Raw genomic sequence first — 21,992 nt, forward strand, 5'->3', positions numbered from 1 at the left:
AGCTGCGTTCTGAGTGGCATATGACTTATCTGGAGACTGCCCATATCTGAGAGAAGCTGACAGCAGACCAGTAATTTTTAAAAATATTCTGGATTCTTTACAAATTTTTGGTTCAATTCCAAGAATGCAACAATTGTACATAGTTAGCCTTTCAGAGCCTACAGTTCTGTCTGTTTCTGTGGGGAGCAACTTCACCATGCTAGAAAGGTGATGTGACTTGGGCTCAATGAAGTATCACAAGGTCAGTGAGGAGATGGGACTTTGCATTAGTATGGGTGCTCAGAGCTGATACTGATTAGACAAATCCACCAATTAATCTTTAACCTCTACATGATGAGTTGTTGGAGTTCGTAAGGTCACATCAAGAGGTGGATCTGGGGGATACAAGTTGTTGACTCACTGAGAACCAAAGAGAGACTGGAATTTCCATAGCATGCCACCTCAGTGGGATGGAGTACTGTAACTTCTAGATTGGACATGTAGCTGGCCTAATTCTTCTTGTTGAACAGAACCAGGAGAGTGGCTATTAATGCCATCTAGTGGTTAAATTTTTTAATCTACAAAAGCAGAAAAAGCCACCACTATATAAGTCATGCTGCATGGAAAGAGAGGCTATAGGTTGGACTACCTGGCCATGGAGGTCCTGAGAACCTGTGATTGTCAGAAATAGGAGCATACCTAGAGTACCTACGTTCTTTGTCTAAATCTCAACTAGGAATTATTCCAGGTATACATTAATTCCAATCTAGGAAGGTCTATCCCAAATTTTGGTCCTCCTTTCTCACGTCTGCAATTGCTATGCTGTTTATTTCAAGGCTTCGGTGATCTATGATTTGAAGGTGTTCCCTCTACTCATGTGGATTACAACCCCTCCACACCTCAGTTTGTCATCACTCCTGATCCCCAGCAATTCTGCCACTTGCTAGAGGGAACACTTACTAGCTTTGTGACCCTAGGCAAGTCACTTAACCCTGTTTACCTCAGTTTCTTCATCTGTAAAATGAGCTAGAGAAGGAAAGGGCAAATTGTTCCAGTATCTTTGCCAAGAAAACCCCAGATGGGGTCATGAAATGACTGAAGAACAACATGTTCCATTTTGTTAAATATTTCCTAATTACATTTTAATCTGACTTCTCCACCCAGGATTGTTGAATTTGACACTTCTTATAGTATCCAATTCCATAATGTTAAAGAAGAAGAAACTGAAGCTCAGAGATAGGGAATGACTTGACTCAAGGTCATATAGCAAGACTGTATAGCAGTCAGGATTTGAACCCAGGGCCTTTGAATCTAATTCCAGTTCTATTTCTACAACACCTTCTTTCAGTTGTGTTATCAGGAAGCAGAATCTGGAAGAGACTGAGATTCTCATAAGGTGTGGAGAGAGACCCAGGTGAAATCTGCTTCAGGCTAGACATTTGGTGTTTTCTTAAAAATTGATCTCCAATTAGGTTTAAAGTAGGTGGGTGGGTAGGGGAGCTAGACAGGGGAGGAAAAGAGACAATATGGTATAGTGGATAATCAGGAAGACCTTGGTTCAAATCCTACCTTTCTGGGCCTCAGTTTGCTTATCTGTAAAATTAGGGATTCCTAATTTTAATTATCTAATTTAATATTTTTCAAATAATATTTTTCCAGTTGCATGTAAAAACAATTTAAACATTCATTTTAATTTAAAACTATTTAAACATTCATTTTAATGTTTTAGAGATTAAGATTTATTTAAATAATTTAAAGATATTTACATTATATTCTAGCTCTAAATTTATTATCCTATGTGAGGGATAAAGGAGTTTCCCCCCAATCCCCACTCCAGCTGTCCCAGCAAAACTAATTTTTGTCTAGAAGCTAGGATAATTCATGAGCAGCCTGTAAATTCATTAGCTTCAGCATTTGTTTTTCTGAACCTTCTAGTGAAAGTGTCCTTTGATAAATCTCAGCCTAGCCTCAGCAACACTGAGATGAAAAGGGCTTTCTTTGACCCTGCCTTAGTCTGGCTGGGGAGGTTGGGGGCCCTGGGGAGGTGGGGGAGTGGAATTGTGCACCACCTGGTGGCCAGCTGTGGCATCTACAGCAATGATATGCTTAGTCCTAAAGTAAGGCGTCCTGAAATGAGCCTGTGGAAGTGGGGCAGATAGGAAGGATAAATGGAGAAAGGAGGGAGTTGGGATCAGCTGTATGTGCTGTTCCCTTACCACATGAGTGGTCCCCTTCAGAGTCTGCCCCGCCTTTACCCCCCCCAGGAGAGGGAACAGTTTCTGAAAAGGAGATCAGGGATGGGAAAGGGAAGGGGCTGCGAATTGGGAAAAAGTAGCCCCTGAGAGAGAAGCACAGAAATCCTGAGGGAACATTGGGAGGCTTGAGGAGTGGTTGCTGTGTTTCATCCCTGTGTAGTTTAAATGTCAGGAAGACAGTGGGAGCTTTCTTTCAGAAAAAAGACCCACTTTTCAAAGTAACTGGTGGGGGACAGGGAAAGAGAAAATCAGTCAATCAACCAGCAAACATCTATTAAGCACTAATTGTGTTACCAAGAACCACTGGGGAGACGGAAAAGCAGAAACAGCCCGTATGCTCAAGGAAGAATTTACACTCTATTGGGGGAAACAACATATGCAGAAATCAGACCATAAAAGATAAATGGAGTGTAGAGGGCAGTCAACAAGCATCCATTGAGTACTTGCTATTCCAGGCACTAGGTATACAAAGACAGATAAAAATGAACTATATGAAGACCAAAATAATAGCTCCCTCCTTAACTAAAATTCTTCACCTGAGGGACGGTTCTTTTCTTTCTTTCTTGACCGAACCCTGCAGTCCAGAGATTCCAGAATCTCCATTTTGCCCTTTTGTCAGGAGAAGATCATGATATTTAGACTTCAGAGAGACTTTTAGAGGTCATCTGCTTCAACTCCTTTATTTTACTCATTAGGAAACTGAAGTTATAGAGGCTAAAGTGACTTGGTATCAGTCAAAGTTATTCTCCCAAGAGGTGGGAGAGACAGGATTTGAACTTGTGTCCTGACTCCAAGTCCTGTGTCCTTTCCACTATATAATGCTACCTCAATGCCATGATGCATTTCATCTCTATTGGCTTTCCACCCCGCCCCCCCCCCCCAACTCTCTTAGTTTATCTGAGTGTTAGATGAACTATGTATTTATCCTACCAGCTCTGGGGGTTCAGCTACAAAGAGGAGATTTCAAGGTCTGCTGGGGAACTCAGATCAAACAAAATTTGTTTTACTTTTTGTTTTCACTGCATGAATTCAGTTTGTGATCTCATTTACTGAATATGCAGAATGGTTTGTCCAATCAATCATGAAGTATTCTTTGTCTTTGTATCCTCCTGGTCTAGCTTAGTGCCTCCTATCTAGTAGGTACTTAGTAAGTGCTTGTTGATGGATTTGAAGTCTCTTTTTGTTGTTGCTGTTTGAGCTTCTGGAAAGAGGACCAGTGACATAGTGGGGGGTGATACCTTGACTTGTAAGTGAATCGGATTTAAGTGAGACAGGGCTGTGCAGTCATCAGACTTATTCTCTTCTTCAGGCTCATCTGAGCCCAGTGGCAAGACATGGGTCAGGATGACTGGAGATGACCCTGGATAAAGTGGGAGACCTTGGCCTTTTTAAGCTAAGGTCATTTCCAGGTGTCAGTTTGCCTGAGGCAACACCCATTCAGTAATTTAGGGCTAGGTAAGAAGTGAGGCAAAAGATGGCCTAGTTTACTTACTCAAAAAAAAAATCAAACTGGGAAGGGGAGACCATTAGTATTTAGGGCCAGAACAGAAACAATTGCTGTTTACACTCACTCTGAGACATCAAAACCCAAACAATGACCAATTGAGGCTTGGGCTGGGACCTATTATTGGCCAATCAGTGAGAGCCAGAGTGATTTGGGTTTAGACATGGTCAAGTAGCTCCATTTGGATCCCAATGGACTTTATCAAAGCCTGGTTTTTTAGAGTTCTATTTCAAGAACTCATAAATTAAACTACATGGGACAAAAGAGTTAATTGTCCAGGTTTTTAAAAAATGGTAGAATAAATAAGTAGGGAAGAGAAAAAAAATACAGCCCCCAAACCTCAAGATATCTTACAGAGTTTCAACGATCAAAATTTATATTCCTTTGGGCAGGGCACCTGAATGTAAGGGTATGATTCCCCATATCAGAGGGAGGGGAGGGAGGGAGGAATGGAGGGAGTAAGGAAATGAGGAAGGAAGGAAGGAAGTCTCTTTAAAAGCTAGCATAAAGCAATGCCTTCCTGTCCACTGACTTTTCTACCTTGACAACCCCAACCAATCCTTTGCTCCATTGATGCCAAAACCTCTTCTGGGATTCCAGCAATAAAGTTGGTTCTTGTATGATTTTATCGTACTTCCTGCCCCCTTTTTCCTGAGAATTCAATGGATAGATAAGTAGACAGACAAACAGATAAATTATTTGTAAGGGTGTGTGGCATGAGGTGCTCTTGTTTTTGCCCATGTAGAATTGTTGAGTGGTCACAAAATATGTTCCTTTTCTCATTTTGTTTAATGAGAAGCACAGTAAAGGGCATAGGTTTGTTGGGAAACAAAAAGGAACCATTTTTTTGACACTGCTTTCTTCCTCCAATATCTTCCCTCTGAAGTTACCTTCCATTTACATTGTATATATCTTATATAGTCATAGCTTTTTGCATGTTGTCTCCTGCATCAGAATGAATGTTCCTTTAAGGCGGTTACTGTTTTCACCCTTTTTTCTGGTGTGTTATTCCCAGCATTTAGAACAGTACCACACATAGCAAGTACTTAATAAATGCATTTGCTAACTGACTAATTGACTGGACCTTTAGACACCTATGGGAGGGTCTGCCATGGAAAGGAAGTATTCCATCAAGATCCTGGGGAAGAAAAGACAGCTGACTGTGATATATTAGTGCCCTGTCCTTGAGCAGATTTTTTTTTGTGGCCAGGGCTAAAGGTAAGTATTTCATTCAATTCGAGGGGCTGAGAACTCTTGGAAAATGAATCAGAGGAAAACCTCCATATGGCTCCACTCAAATTATACACCAAGTTTTTGTATGTCTTTTGTGCCTGGTTTCCCACCTCCTTGTCGAATAGCTAGACCCAGTCTGAAACTAGGGAACAAAAGCCTCCTTTTACCTCTGCTCAATGTGTCTTCAAATATCATGGCATCTATAACTCTGTGTGTGTGTGTGTGTGTGTGTGTGTGTGTGTGTGTGTGTGTGCGCACACCTTTTGTTAGGGCAGAAGTGAATGGCAGCTGACTCCCTGAATTCTCTCCCACTGTTAATCTTGGGGACCTCTCCTATGTTGAGCCCCTTGAGATTGTAGTTCCTTTCCTCTTTAGGTCCCTCCATTCTCTATTTCCTTCCTTGTATTAAGTAATCAGAATAGCCACACATTCTACGGTTAACAAAAATTTCAGAATTAAAATTTTCTCTGATATCCTAAAGTCCTGTCTGTGTCTAAATCCTATGCTTAGTATGCCACTCTGAGCCTCAGTTTTCCCATCCATAAACTGGCATGACAATATTTTTATGACATATTACTGGATTGTTTTAAGGACACCAAGGTGGAAACTCCAGCAGCTGTAGACATATGAGATATTGTCACTACAAGTAGGATAAAAGACACTTAGTGTAAACTCAGAATTCCACTTTAGAGTCAGCTCTTACTAGTATCTCATGGTTTGAAAGCTTTTTTTTTTGTTTAGATCAGGGATTCTTAATCTTGAGTCCATGAACCTGTTTTTTTTTTAAAAAAAAATCTCTTAATAATTGTAATTCAATAAATTTGGTTTATTTTATAATCCCATGCATTTTATTCTATGCAGTTAACAACATTATTCTGAGAAGGGGTCCATAGGCTTTATCAGAGCACCAAAGGGATCCAGGACATTAAAAAAAAATGAAGACAGAAACTATCTTTGGTGACTGCATTCTATTTTATTCACTTAGAAAACAAATAGTTCTCATTCCTTAAAACTTGATGCTAGAAAAGTATTTCAAAGGCTCTAGCCTTCAGAAAATCTAATGTTTGGTGCAGGACATTTTGTCAAATATATATCTTTCCTGCTATCCAGCACCCAGACCTTTGTAGCATTAGACTCTTACTAGCTGTGTGACCCTGTGGAAGTCACTTAATCTCAGTTTGCCTCAGTTTCCTCATCTGTAAAATGGGAACAATACCAGCACTTACCTCTCAGGGTTGCTGTGAGGATCAAGCAATATAATGTTCAAGTAGAGGTTTGCAAACCTGAAAGCACTATAGAAATACTAGCTAGCTATTCTTTTCTTTGAAAAGCTGCGTAGTGCCTCTAGCCCCTCCCCCAGGGTTCATATCTCACTCCTGTGATTGCAAACAGTTGGAATAAAAAGAAAGGCTTTGGGTGGGTGGGTGGGGGCGGGGGGGGGGGGGGGGAAGAAAATCTGCGTAGTTAACCATATCTGCTTGGGGATATTGAGAACACGAAATTCAGGAAGAAGAACAATTTTTTTTTTCGTTTATATGTTGCTGGTAGCCCACTAACACTGTAATTTCCCCGTGTTTAAAAACAAGCTCATTTTTCCCCTCAGATGGGATTTGTTTGTTGTGGAATCGTTTAGTCATATCCAAATCTCTGGGACCCTTCTTGGGATCTTCTTGGCAAAGATACCAGAGTGGTTTGTCATTTCCTTCTCCAGCTCATTTTATAGATGAAGAACTGAGGCGTACAGGGTTAAGTGACTCAGCCAGGGTCACACAGCTAATAACTGTCTGAATCCAGATTTGCACTCAGGCCCTCCTGACTCCAGGGCCAGTGCTCTATCCATTGCACCACCTAGCTGCCCAGATGGGATCCTCTTCTTTATTTCCCATCCTTATCAATAGCAGCGCCATTCTCCAAGTCACTCGTTCTTGTGACCACAAGGTCACCTTTTACCCCTCCCTCTCACTTATCCCAGGCACTGTGCTAAATCCTAGGGATGTAAGTGTGAAAAAAAGAGACAATCCCTGCCCTCAAGGAACTTACATTCTAAAAAGAGAAGATGACACATATAGGAGAGAGGTGGCCAAGGTTTTTTGCCTGGAAAGTCACAGAGGTGGTGAATAAATATGTAGGTCCTACTCCTTCCAGAAGTAATGCACTATATATTTGGTTACAAATGCCCAGAGAAAGATTTTGAAGGGGGGAGAGTACATTATGACAATAGGCAGACGGTAAGATGGCCTTTGGTGAACAGCTAGATGGTGATGATTGGATGAGATGAGCAGGTTAAGCATGGTCTGTTGTAAAGCCAATAATAGATACAGCGGGCTGATTCAGCTGGTCTGCACTTGCTAACTGTCTTTTCAATCTGTCCCTTGTGATTCTCAGTGCCACCACCCCAGTTTCTCATTTTGTATCAAGATTATTTTTTTTAATTTAATTTTAGACTCAAGGGCCAGAACACAAATAGAGAATAGGGAAAGGGGATAAAACATATCATAAACTTAAATATTGAAAATTAAATACAAAGTAAAAAAGAAAAAAACATGTCGTATGCATAGAAGAATGTGAGAGGATTCAAAATGTATAACAATAGATTTTTGTTTCAAGAAAGCCTATGTGATAAATAATACACGTTTCGTTGAAAATTGTCCATCTTTGCTTCCTCGAGAGTTTTCTTTTGTTCTCTACTGTGCACTTTTTTACTTTGTTCTTTCTCCCCTGCCCCCCTCTCAAGGCTACAATAAAGTTTAGATATGTTTCTCTACAGCTATTGATATATACATACACATATACACATACACACACATTTATCAACATATACTTTCCCAAACATACTCTATTCCTGATCTTTGTTTTTATATTTGTGCATATCTCTTGTTTCCTAAATCTCCAGATTCCTCTACTTTACTTCTACCATCTACCCTGCCCACCTATTATTTGCCTACCCCCCTCCAAGGATCTCTCCTGTATCCTCCCATTCCCATAATTCTAGACACCCTTTTATACTCCCTTTTACCTATTCCCTCATTCTCCCCTCTAAAAAAATCCCTTCCTTATTCTCTCCCCCCTCTCTATGCCCCTACCATTTTATTTCTTCCAAAATTAGGAGGCTTTTATACTCTTCTAATTAAATATGTATTGTTCCCTCTTAAACCCATTTCCGAAGAAAGTAGGTTATCAGAACTACCAGCCCTCCTTCACCATCTAATTCCTCTGCATCTGCGTCGTTTCTTCCTCTTGCATCTTCCTACCAAGATCACCACAACTGCTGAAAGAATTGTCTTTGTGATCTGATTATATCTTATCTGATTCTAGGTCTGCTCAGACACCTTCAGCTACTTCCTACTATCTCCCAAATAAAATTCCAACTCCTTAGCTGTGAATTAAAAGTTCTCTACATTTTGGTTCTAATCTACCATCTAGGTTTATTCCACACTATTCCTACCCATATTTACATATTAAAATCCTACTATATCATATTTCAAGGCCTACTTAACTCAGCTCCTCCATAAAGCATTATCTTACCTTCTAAGTTGGAAAAATCTATGAATTCTCATTGAATCTTGTTTTTATGGCTCTTGTAAATGTATAATTAATCTCTGAGATGCAATTTCCTTATTAGTAAAATGGGGTTGAGAGATATGTTTGATTAAGGCTAACTTTAGAGTCAAAAAGAACGGGGTTCAAGATCTGTCTATGAAACATACTACTTCACTGACTATAGGCAAGTCCCATTACCTCTCTGAACCTCAAACAACTGCAGAGGACTTATTTCCTGGAGTCAGGTTTGATCTGTGTTTGTAGAGAGTTCTTCTTACACTGACAGAGACCATGGATTCCTACATACTTGTGTTGTTTCTCATAACCTGGAAAAAAACCCAGCAACTAAGAGATTCTAGATACCTGACAGACCAACTGCTTGCAATCCAATTAAATAATTATTTTTTCCATTTATCAAGCATTTATTGTCTTTCTTTCCCTACTTTTCTCCAATTAAACTAAAAGAAAGAAGCAAAGAAAAAAAGAAAGAAAGAAAAGGAAGAAGGAAGAAAAAGAGAAAGAAAGGAAGAAAAGAAGAAAGAAAAGAAAAAAGAAAGAAAGGAAGAAAAGAGAAAGGAAAGAAAGAAAAAGAAAACTTTGGTAACACATATGCATAGCCAACCAAAGCAAATGCCCTATTGGTCATGTCGCAAAAATGTATGTCTATTCTACATCTTGAGTTTATCATCTCTGTCAAGATCCTAATTACTTTTTTTTAAAGACTTTGTCTTCCTATTTCTCCTAAACTGGAAATGCAAAGATTACTCATATACTTGAGTTTACTCCTACTAGGCATGGGAACTTTGACCTTCTTCATTTCTAATGCGGGTTACTTCACCTTGCCTTTAGGTGCATTAGACTGTGAACTCCTTGAGAGTATGGACTGTTTTCTCCCCTTTCTTTGTATCCTCAGTGCTTAATACACCGCCTGGCACATAGAAGATGCTTAATAAAGGCTTGTTGAAAGAATGAACTTGATGGCTTCCCATTCCTGGAATCTTACCATATTGATGTTGGAATAAATACGACATCCAATTGGCTTAGCCCACCGTAGCTCAGAACTCTCGAGCTCAAGATAGCCCCCTACCACAGCCTCCCTGGTGACAGAAATTAGAGGCATGCATTAATATGCCTGCCCCCAATTCAATTTGTAACAAAAATAAATTTCAAACTTTAAAAATAAATTCAATTATAAAATTTTTAATTATTGTTTTGATAAATCATATTTTTTTCACTTGACTATCCAATAGGATAATTTCTTGAGCAGACAAAGTCTCATATAATATGGATTTGTGTCTGTAAACTAATTAAATGAGAACTACAAAGGATACTAAAATAGATAAATAGGTAATAGATAATACTATAATAGATTTAGAGCTGGAAAGGACTTTAGAGATGATTTTTCCACCTCCTTTATTTTATAGATGAGAAAAGTGGGAGTTGGTGAGTTCAGGAAACTTGCCTATGGTTGCACAGGTAGGAAATGGTACAGCAAAAATTTGAACACAGATCTTTAGACTCCACAGACTCTAGGGCTCTTCCTACTGCACCACACTACCTCTATGGTCACCTCTGGCTTCAAAGTCATATCAATTCCCTGCGAACATAGTAGATGCTAAATTAATACTTGTTATGAATGAATAATTATTTTTTCAATTCCCACCATGCTTTCCTCCCCACCAAAAAAAAGATTCTAATTTTTTTGTTTTTAAATATGAGCAAAGAAGATTCCTTATCTACTCTTCCACATGGCTTCAAAATTCCTAGAAATTTTATATCCTTCAATAAGACATGTTATCCACATGTAGCTAGTTACCTTGCCTGATGATTAAGCATAGATATCATAAACAAGAGTACATAGATGTTACACCTATTTAAGGGCAACTCTGCGTACACCCAGAAGAGACAGATGCTATCTCTAACAAAATAGTTCTGATGAATCTGAAGCTAGGTGTGTCAGATTAGTCACAGTACAGGCATATTTAGATAAGTAGATAGACATCTTTGGTGGCCTGAGACAGCAGTTGGTTTTACGTACTTTTACCAGTTGCTGGTTAGACCAGCAGAGCCATAACTAGGAACTGTGGTGCCTGAGATAAATTCAGTTGTTGGGATGGGACACAGAAAACAGCCTGGCCAGGTGAGGCATAATTATACTTGGACAGAGTTGAACCATTCCACAGAAAACTTAGACCCCAGACCTCTTGCAACATGGCCAACAAATTGTGACCCTCTTACCCCCAGGAGAAGGTTGATGGAGAGGTGGCAAGAAAGAGGCGCTTGGTGATGGGGAAGACAGACCATGGAAGAAAACCCTCAGGAGTGATGCTATGTAGCAAGGGGATAGAAGAAAACTAACTACAAGGCACAAGGTAGAGATCTGACCAGTGGAAGAAAGCAAAACCCTATGCATCCCCAACCTAGCTATGACTCTCTATCCCAGTTTCTATCCTTGGATGGGTCTTGTGGGAAATGATGAATATGTTAGAGATAGGGATATATAAACATATATATATATAATATATATGTACATATATATGTACACACACACACACACACACACACACACATATATATATATATATATATATATATATATATATATACACATATATATGGAGAGAGGGGGAGAGAGAGAGAGAGACAGAGAGAGAGAGAGAGAGAGAGAGAAAGAGAGAGAGAGAGAGAGAGAACGAGCATGGGAAGGAGAAAGATGAAAAATAGAGTAAATATTTCAGATGATTTTTGGAGTTAGAGAGTATCAGCACGCTTTCAATTTTGATCCTTGGCTAAGTCACCTGATGTCTTTGGATTTTAGAGTCCTCATCTGTAAAATGAGGGGTTTGGTCTAGAAGTCCCTGGAAGGTACTTTCTCCCTCTAAATTCACGATTCTACAATACACCAATAATATTTCCTGGGTCGCCCAAAGAAGGATCATTTCACAGACTTATAGAACCAAAGTCAGAGCTCTTAGAGACCTTAAAGATCATTTTAGTCCATCTCTTCTACTTTACAGATGAGGGAACTAAATTCCAGAAAAGTGCATCAGCCTTGTCAAATTTCCACAGTAGATTAGTGGCAGAGCTGAGACAAAACCCGTGTCTCCTGCCCTTTCCTCTATAGAAGGACATATCATTTGAGTGAACATTCCTGAAATGAACATGTTACTTCAGTGTCTCCTTAAGGTCTTCCTCTGATGCCTCATTGTGGTGTCGAGGCTATGTCTAGTGAAACTGAAGCTCTGTCAGGTTCTGCCATATTGGCAAAGTTTTAAGCATGGCCAAATATCCCATAAAACAGTATTTCTTTTTGCTTCTGGGCTTTTGAAAAAGCCAACTCTGAGTGGATAATAGACTTAGTGGGTAATAGACTGAGTTTGTTTTCCAAAGATCAACCTATAGAGACACATCTGTAAGTTGGTTGCATGGTGCTGAATTTTTTTTATTAGGGCAACCCGTGAAAAAAATGGCTCTCAGGCCTGGATGGCCCCTTTGTGATTCTGCATTGATAGCAGCAGATTGGTTAGAAAGGGGACAGGAGGTGCTGAGAATTGTACAGATTTTAGACCAGCAACAGACCTCAATTTTATGGTTACTTTTAATGTGAGATCCGCATCCAGTGGCCAACACCTGGACATATTGCTGAGGGTGCCAAATCATTTTGAAGGAGCCAAATCAATCAATTCTGACATTCTTAATATAAATGAAACAGGAAGAAAGAAGGAAGTTGAAGTGCAAGATGGCTGTCAGGTACTTCCTGGAGAGGTATAGAAAGATATTGGTAAAGTGGGTGTCAGAAGCAAAAAGATGTGTTATTTCATGGGATATTTGATTATTGTATAATGCAATACTAATGTCAAGTATTTGTAAAAGACCACCATGAAAAAAAATCTCAGTTTATGTACCAATATTAATGGCTGAGGATAAAGTGGTAAAGAAATTCTACACAGAACTTGATGAAATGGTTTGAATCAAATCAACATATACTCTGATGCTTGATGATTTCAATGGAAGAGTGGGAAAAAGGTATGGGAAATCATGATTTAGTAATAAGGAATGAGAGAGGCCAGAGACTTAGGGGTTACACAGAAGCATCATGACCATATCACAAGCATTTTCTTTGAAAAAGAGATCGGAAGACTCTGGACATAGTAATAAGTAATATCATAAAGAACAAAATAGATTTTTTTTAACAGATGGGAAAAGACTTTAATTCAGCTGTCTGGGTATATTCAGACTATCAATTCATCAGAGCTAAGATGAGAGTCAATAAAAAAGAAAGAATAAAAATGATATATATGTATATATATATATACATATATATACATACACATAGCTGCATCTATTTACCTATAGCATTGACATATAAAAAATTGAAATGATAGCCTGGATTCTTATTTAAAGAAATGATGCACAATGAAAAATGAGAAATGGCCAACAGATATGACTAATAATTTCATTCAGATGTTTAGCCAATATAAAATAATTGTCACCACAAGGAGACAAAAAAAGACATTTTTTCTCTTTCTACTTTCCCTCATGGATTTGTCATCAGGTGGCTAGCCTTTTGGAGATGAGGTTCTCCATTCTTAACTAGGTTGACCCTCAGACAGTAGCCTAAGTTTGCCATTTAGTTAGTAACATCTTTCCAGCATGGGAGGGCCTGCCATAGCTTATTCAAGTGTAGCAGGGCTTTAGCAGACATGTCAAATACCCTGTCCACAATGCTCCTGAGTGCCCCCAACCAGACTAAAATGTACTTGGGAAGTGTTTAACAAAATAAATAAAAATATAAAATATAGCCAACATTGCTTTTTAAAAGGAAGTCAATTTGTGGCCAGGGATCCGTGTGAACAGATTAATAGCCCCCATTTCTATGGGAGTTTGACACCACTGACATAGAATACCAGTCAAGCAATCACAAACATTTATTAAGTGCTTATTGTGTCCCAGGTATCATACTGGAGGCTAGGGATATAAAGGCAAAAGCCAAATAATCCCTATCTCTAAGGGATTTACATTCTTTTTTTTTGGAGGAGGGAAGTCACGAGCAGCTCTGGTGATGAGGGCAGAAGTTGGTATTTGATCTAAATTTTGAAGGAAATTAGGGATTCCAAGAGATGATATGATAAGAAGAAGAGGGGCAGGAAGGGGGGAGAGGGAGAGAGAGAGAGAGAGAGAGAGAGAGAGAGAGAGAGAGAGAGAGAGAGAGAGAGAAAGAGCCAACCAGTGCACAAAAGCACGGTGATAAGAGATGGAGTACCACGTTTGAAGAAAAGTAAGATGGCCAATTTGGCTGGGCTACAGAGCATGTGAAGGGAAAGTAATGTGTAATAAGGCTGGGAAGGTAGGATGGAGTCAGGTTGTAAAGGACTTTAAAGGACAAGCACAGCAGATAACATTTGAGCCTAGTGGTATGAGGGCATCACCGGAGTTTATTAAGTTATATTAAGTGTATGTATGTAGCTCTCTCTCTCTGTCTCTCTCTCTCTCTGTCTCTCTGTCTCTGTCTTGGTCTCTCTCTCTGTCTCTCTCTCTCTCTCTCTCTCTCTCTCTCTCTCTCTCTCTCTCATATAATCAGGTCTATGCTTTAGGAAAATCACTTTGGCATCTGTTGGAAGGATTGTTTAGAGTAGAGGGAAACTTGGGGAGGAAACCCAGGGTAAACTTTGTGCAACCAAGAGTCCCTGGAAGTCTTTGTGGTGTGTTCTGCATTTGGTAGACACTGAATGAAGAGATTTGGTTCACAATGCATGTCTGTCAATGAGTTGGGTTAAAATGATTATAATTGTATTGAAACCACAAATGGAAACAACCGCAAAAGTGTGTGCCTGTGTGTTTAGATCCTCTGAGCAATGTGTTTTACATCATTATTATTTTTAAATCAATGACTGTCATTACTGAAATAGGGGGTTGTATTTCTAAGTTGCCGGCAGGTGGGTTTGGCATTTGTACATTTCCTTCTGTAATTTCCTACTTTACCACTAGGTGGCAGCAAAAGAAAGCCACAGAAATCACAATGAGTATGGCTTTACTAAGGGGTCAAAACCCTTTTCCTCTACTCCTTGAAAAAGCCTGTTTCATTGACTTTGCAAATGACTTTATAGAATTCATGGCTAAGAGATTTTATTATTTTGCTATATTATGTTTGTAAAGGACCTCGTCCCTTCCACTGAAATTTAAGGTTCTTGTTGAGTAGGGATTGTTTCATTTTTTTTGTACTTGCATTCCCAGGGCTTAGAATTGTGCCTGGCACATAGTAGGTGGTTAATAAATAGTTATTGGTTGGTTGGTTGATTGATTAAGAAATTCTTGTTTGCTAGTTTTCCTAAGAGATCATTTAGTCAAACCCACTTACAGTACTGCTGAAGAAAATGAGGCCCTGAGAGGTCAAGTGATTCCTGCCAAGGATTTGCCTTGAATCTAGTCCAGGGATAGTTTTTCTAGTTTCTCTCTAGACTTAAATGGTTTCAAGAGATCTGACCCACTACTCAAGTATCCCGGCTCTAGAGGCCCTTCCCTAGTTAGCATTCTGTTATTATCTGGGATGTGCTTCATTTCCTTGGCCATTGAAGGGCCATTGCCTCTACCCTCTCTTCCCTTTAACAAATGAATAAAAAAAGCCTTTATTAAGTGCTTGTTTACTATATCAAGGAACAAAAAACACTGTGCTAAGATCTGGGGATACAAAAGGAAAAGTAAAACAATTCCTCGTCTCCAGGAGCTTCCACTGAAATGGGGGAAACAACACACAGGAGGTTTCAGCTCTATGTAAGATGGAAAAGTCCAGTGGTTCTTAGGGTACTCGACAAAGCAGATGATAAGACATCTTATTTGGTGCCATTTCTATTGATAAAACTGTATCTGTTTCTGATGTTGAGCCATTTGATGCAGTCAAGAATTTTCTTTCCTGGGTTTTCAGTAGTTATGGCTACTAAAGAGGCTAGACCTGTATCTCCATAGGAGCTATTCTCCTGGAGGATGGCTTTTGAGAGTCTGGGCTACAGAAGCAGGACCAGGGGTGTGCTAGAGCCAGCTGGATTGGCTTGTGGGATGATTGTTAAATTTTCAATGTGAGCATTATGTACCTTGGGGCACCTAGGTGGACATGGATAGAGCATTATGCTTGGAATCTGGAAGATACATCTTCCTGAGTTCAGATCTGGTCTCAGAAACTCACTAGCTGTGTGACCCTGGGCAAGGCCACTTCACTCTGTTTGCCTCAATTCCTCATCTGTAAAATGTGCTAGGGAAGGAATTGGCAAACCATTTCAGTATTCTTGTGAAGAAAACCCCAAATGGGGTCATGAAGAATCAGACACGACTGAAGTGACTCATCAACAGCAACATTTACGCCTCAGAAATCAGCAAATACTACAAATCATGGTTTGGTCTATTGTTTTGCTGTTTGTCTAGACTTTAGCAAGAGTTGCAGAAAATGTCAATAATGCAGATAAAACTTAAAAGTGTGCCGTGCGTTTTCAGAGAACTGACTATTAAACATTTAACAGCGTTCCTTTGTCTGGGAGGCACTACTTTTCAAAGGCTGTTTGGCACACAGTATTGCCAAACTAATATTTTTTATACCAAGATAAAAGGACAATAGAAGCATAGATTGAAACTAGAAAGGACCTTCGGGGTCGTAGACTTCAACTTCATTTTACAGAGTAGGAATTGAGGCCCAGAGCAGTTAAGCAACACAGGTAGTAAGCCACAGAACTGTGACCTTGAACCAAGGTCATCCAACTCAAAATGTGGTTGTCTTCGTATTTTTTTGTGACTTCAAACTGTATCCTAGGTAAACTACAAACTCCTTTGCCTGGCATTCAAGGTCCTCTGCTGTGCCCTGAGTGCCAGCAAAGCTTTGTCCTTGTTCTCTCCCAGCTGCTACTTTGGGATATAATCATAGAGAATCAATTACAGGATCATAGATTAGCTAAAAGAGAGCTCATAGTCCTATACACCTCATTTTACAGATTATATAGCTGAGGTCTGTAAAGTTTAAATGACTTGCTTAAGGTTGCAGAGATAGTAGACATGAGAGTCCTTATCTGAATATAGTTCCTTTAACTCTTTATTCAAATAATGTCTCCCAGGTCCTTCGATTCTGTAGGGCAGCTAGGTGGTGCAGTGGATAGAATACTGGGCCTGGAGTCAAGAAGAGTCATCTTCATGAGTTCAAATCTGGCCTCAGATATTTAATGTCTATATGACCTTGGGCAAGTCACTTCACCCTGTTTGCCTCAGTTTCCTCATCTGTAAACTGAGCTGGAGAAGGAAATGGCAAATCCTTCAAGTATTTGTGCCAAGAAAACCCCAAATGAGGTCATGAAGAGTTGGACAGGACTGAACAATAGCAACCTTTGATTCTAGCCATACTTTATCTTCCTTTCTCTTTGCTACCATCACTCCAGCAATATCTCCTCCTTTGAGGATCATTCTATCAGTTCAGGTCCTTGTAGATACCTACTCATTTCTAGATCTATCTCCCTCTTTATTTATTTTTTTTAAGAAGTCAGGATCTGCCTTACAGTCTTTATCTGTATCCCAATCCTGCCCTTATACTTGGGAATTCAACATGCACATTGATATCCTGTTGACTTTCCAGTTGATTGTCTCTTCAGGGCCCAAAGCCTGTAATTTCACTCCACTACAGCCATCCACTCAGACAATCATAACTTTGATTGCGCCATCATTTATAACTACTCACTCCCTGACCTTGATCTTCGAAACTCCTCTCTGATTATAATCTTCTGTCTTTTTCCTTCTTGACCTACCTCACTCTTTCTAAGCCTATTCTTTGTTCTCACAATTATCTCTAGGCCCTCTAACCTCCCTGTTTTCCCAGTCATGTGTTCATGCTCTGGCCTCATTTTCTTTTATTTACAGCCTTAACTCCGTAGTTGGCCATATTCACCATGTCATTGTCCTTCATTCAGGAACTGCTTGTCCCTTCTTCCTGTCACTATTATTATCTTGACAAACCTCAATCCTGGGTTATAGCTGCCATCTTATTTCTGGTCACAGCTTGCATTATCCTCTTGTACTCACATGCTCCTGAATACTGCTGGAAGAAATCTTCATGCTGAGTGAGTCTAAGACAAATTTGTGTTTTCTAGTCTCAACTGGGCCCTCACTGTTGCACCTCAAAGCATTTTATCCTTCCTGGAATGATGCTTTTAAATTTCCTGCAGCAGCTGCTCCTAATCTCTCCTTTCCCTTAGACCTCTATGCCATCTCTGGCCACTCATTAGTAGAGTATCTTGCCTCTTATGGTACTGAAAGAAATCAAAATCATTTTCTGTGAGCTCCCTCATCTCCCTTAATTCAACTCCTCAACAGTTTATAAAATCTCCCACTCTCTCTAACTGTGCTCTTGTTTCTTAGGAAACTAAAGGCCCTTCTTCTCTTCAAGGCTGACTGACCTCTCTACTTGTTCCCTTGATCACATCTCTACTAGTCTCCTCTGAGGGGTTTGTCTATGGATCATTAATTTCTCCCTATCTATGGCTGCTTCTCTGGCTAACAAGCAAACTTAGGTCTCCTTTTTCCTCTAAGAAAACAAACATCTAAACCTTTTCACTTTGCCCCGACACACCCTTAAGCTCTATTTCTATATCTGTTCCCTCTTTCACAATCAAACTCTTTTTTGGGGGGGGGGGGTTGGGGGAGGGAGGCAACCAGGGTTAAGTGACTCGCCCAGGGTAGCACAGCTAGTAAATATCTGAAGCCAGATTTGAACTTGGTCCTCTTGACTCCAGGGCTAAGGCTCTGTCCATTGTGCCACCTAGCTGCCCCAACTCAAACTATTTTTAAAAAGCCATTTACACTTATACTATCTGTTTCTTCACTGCCCATCCATCCACTTCTCATCTCCTTGCATCTGGCTTCTGTACCTACCACTACAGTGAAATCGTTCCCTCAAATTTACCAACAGTACCAAATGTCAAAATCAAAGGACTTTTCTCAGGTTACTCTCTTGACTTTTGCAGCTTTTCAAATTTTGATCCCTCCTTGCCTCTGGATATTCTTTCTTCTCTTGAATTCTGTGATAAAGAGCTCTTCTTGTTATCCTCCCTAGCTAATTTTTCCTTTTCAGTTTCCTTTGCTGGGTCTTCCTCCCATGGGTCTCTTCTAAGTGACCTTCTCTCCTTTTTCTACAATCTTCATTTTGATGATCTTAACTGATCCTATGGATTCAATTATCATCTTCACTCAGAGAACTGCCGTATCCGTATATACAATCCTTATTTCCCTGCAAACTCCGGCTCTATATTTCTAGATGCCTACTGTTCATCTCCATTTGATGTCCCATCAACATCTCAAGCTCAACATGTCTATGATGGAGATGGTTATCCTCCCATATCTCCCCCTGCTCCAACCTCTTCTGTTTCTCTATTTCTGTTGGAGACATTACCACCCTTTCACTTAGCTAGGTTTGGAACTCCAGAGTTATCCCTTACTCTTTTCCCTACCTTATCTCCTAAGTTGCAGAATCTCATATATTTCCTCTTTACAACATCTCACCTCTATCCCTTTCTTTTTATCCAAGCAGCAACTACCTTCATTCAAGCCCTCATTGCCTCTAGCCTGTAACACTTTAATAGCTGCCTAATTGGTTTCCCTGCTTTTGTTCTTGCCCCCTCCAATCCATCTTCCACACAGCTGCCAAAAAATAATCTTCCTGAGATGCAATTCTGACCATAGGACGATAAGATTGCAGGCTCAGAGCTGGAAAGTACCTTAGAGACTATCTTGTCTCCCCCACTCCCCCATTTCATGGATCAGGAAACTGAGACCCAGGAAATTAAAATGATTATTTGTCCAAAGGCCAACTGGTAGCCAATGGTAGAGCCAAGATTCAAATTGAGTACTCTCTAACTCTATAACTATTGTATTTTATTGTTCACAAATCTTAATTGGCTCTTTATTCAAGACTAAAATACAAATGGCTCAACCTAACATTTACTCTAATAGTCTGACTCCCACCTGCCCCTCCAGACAATATATATTTTCTCTCTTCATGTATTGTATGTTGTAGTCAAACTAACCTACTAGCTGTTTCCTGAACTCAGCATCTGATTTCCCATCTTTACGCTTTTGCATGTGTAGTTCCTTATATCTTGGAAGTGTTGCCTCACATCGCCTCTTCCTCTCAGAATACTTAGATCTCTTCAAGGCTTAGCTCAGATGTCTTCTCTTCTGAGCAGCCTTTGCAGATCCTTCTAGCCAGTAATGCTAGTCTTCAAACTACTTTGTATTTACTTACCTGTGAAATAGTGATATACTCCCCCCACCCCAAATTCACTTGAGGACAGGGTCCCCATCTTATTTAAACTTCATATTACTTCCTGAGCCTGAAGGGATATAGTAGATACTTAATGAAAGTTCGTTGCATTAATAAAAAGTCTAGGACTATCCCCATGACTGGAGTCCTCCCATCCCAACCCCCCATCTCCTCATCCTTCCAAGTCAGGGGTTTGAATCATTCTTCAAAATCTCAATGTATTTGTGGTTGCACATTAAATAGGGAGGATGAGTTACTCATTAAGAATGACCACTCAACACATCTGTAGCAGGAAAAGGTCAGAACCAGCTGGAACCAGCTGTGAGTGTGAATGTGTGTATGTGTAGGGTTCTGAGGAAACAGAGAGGGAGGGATGGAAACCATGATGCCTGCCAGGTGGAAGGATTTGGGGCATGTAAAGCCTTCATTCAGTACCTCCCTGCCTTGGGTTGGACTAGCTCCAAAGGTAATGTCCCTTTCCTTGGGGGCCTGGGCTGGAGAAACTTGAAGGTTTAGAACATCTGTCTCTGAGGGGTGTTAGAGCACTCCAATAAATTGCCTGGTGACCCGGGGGATTATGAGATTTTTTTCTCAGCTGCTTGAGGTTGTTTTCATATTTCTCCTGCCTTACTTTTAGTCAAATGACTGCCATAATGTACTGTTAGATCGGCCAGCATGGATAAATACTTGAGAAGAGGGCAAGGTCAGGATTAGGTCTGAGAGTGGTTTAATGCAGTTCACAAAGTCTCTAAATGTCACATCCGAAGCACAGGGGACATTTAAGAATTCTTCCAACTTACCAGCCCTGCTGGAGAGGTTAGAGGACTTATCCAAAGGCACAATGCCAGTAAGATGCATGCTGAAACTTGATTCTAGGATTTCTCACTCCAAATCCAGTGCCTTTTGTACTATATGACAGGCTCCCTTGTCTAGCAGACTCAGTTTCTTTATTGGGTGAAAAGATGTGAAGGCATAAAAGACTACAAATACAATTCTTCCTCAGGCTCAAAAATGAATCTGGGCAGTCCAGAAGATGGCAGTAAGAGACCTTGAAAGGAAGGAAAGATCCCAGTGTCTCAAGGTCTCACACTGGGGTGCCGATAGGAGGACCTCCTTCAGAAGCTCACTGAGCCCTTGCTCTCATTCAAATCTCTTTCTTCTCATCTCCTGCTCAGTGTGTCTATGCCCCACACCATCTCCTTCATGTTCCCTATTTTCTGTCAGAGGAAGGCCAATGCATTCCCCCACCACCATTTTTTTAAGGCTTTGCCCAAGATTCTGAGGCAGCCAAAGTGTCTATTAAAAAAGGCTGGGTGGCAGAAGATAAAGACCTCTCCCAGGTTAAAGGTCAACATGCTTTTCCCATAAAGTGCCAGAAAGTAGACTTTGTGGATCAAAAGGCAAAAAATCGAGGATGTTATATAGCAAGAGAAGCAACAGATTTCTGCACATTTTTATCAACAAAATTAAAAATATAATTATCATAACAATTGAATACAATTTAGGTTAACTAATGAGAAGAATGTAGGGTAGTTATGTTGCTCTGTGGATTGAATGCTGGGCCTAGGGTCAGGAAGACTAATTTTTCTGAATTAAAATCCGTCCTTAGACACTTATTAGCTGTGTGACCCTGGGAAAGTCACTTAACCCTGTTTGCCTCAGTTTTCTCATGTGCAAAATGAGCTGGAGAATGAAAGGCATCTCTGCCAAGAAAACCCCGGTGGGATCACGAAGAGTCTGATGAAACTGAAATGATTAAACGACAACCATGAGAAAAATGGATTTTCTTGGGGGAGGATAACATTTTGCTTAATTGGGGTTCAAAGCAAGAATTCCTTATCATCAAAAATGTTCATCTGTTAATGCCAATCTGAAATGAGGTGTATTTTATCTTTGGAAATTTCTTTTCACGCAGATAGGTACTGCCAAATACTGCTATCAGTCCGTAAGCATATGATTTTAATCCATCAGATTCATTGTTTTGTTGTTGTTGAGTTGTTTCCGTTGTGTCTTACTCTTTGTGACCCCATTTGGGGTTTTCTTGGCAGAGATGCCTTTCATTCTCCAGCTCATTTTGCACATGAGGCAACTGAGGCAAACAGGGTTGAGTGACTTGCCCAGGGTCGCACAGCTAGGGAGTGTCTGAGGCCAGATTTGAACCCAAGAAGACGAGTCTTTCTAATTCCAAGCCCGG

Source organism: Trichosurus vulpecula, chromosome 1 (assembly GCF_011100635.1).
Source record: "Trichosurus vulpecula isolate mTriVul1 chromosome 1, mTriVul1.pri, whole genome shotgun sequence".
Classification (NCBI taxonomy): Eukaryota; Metazoa; Chordata; class Mammalia; order Diprotodontia; family Phalangeridae; genus Trichosurus; species Trichosurus vulpecula.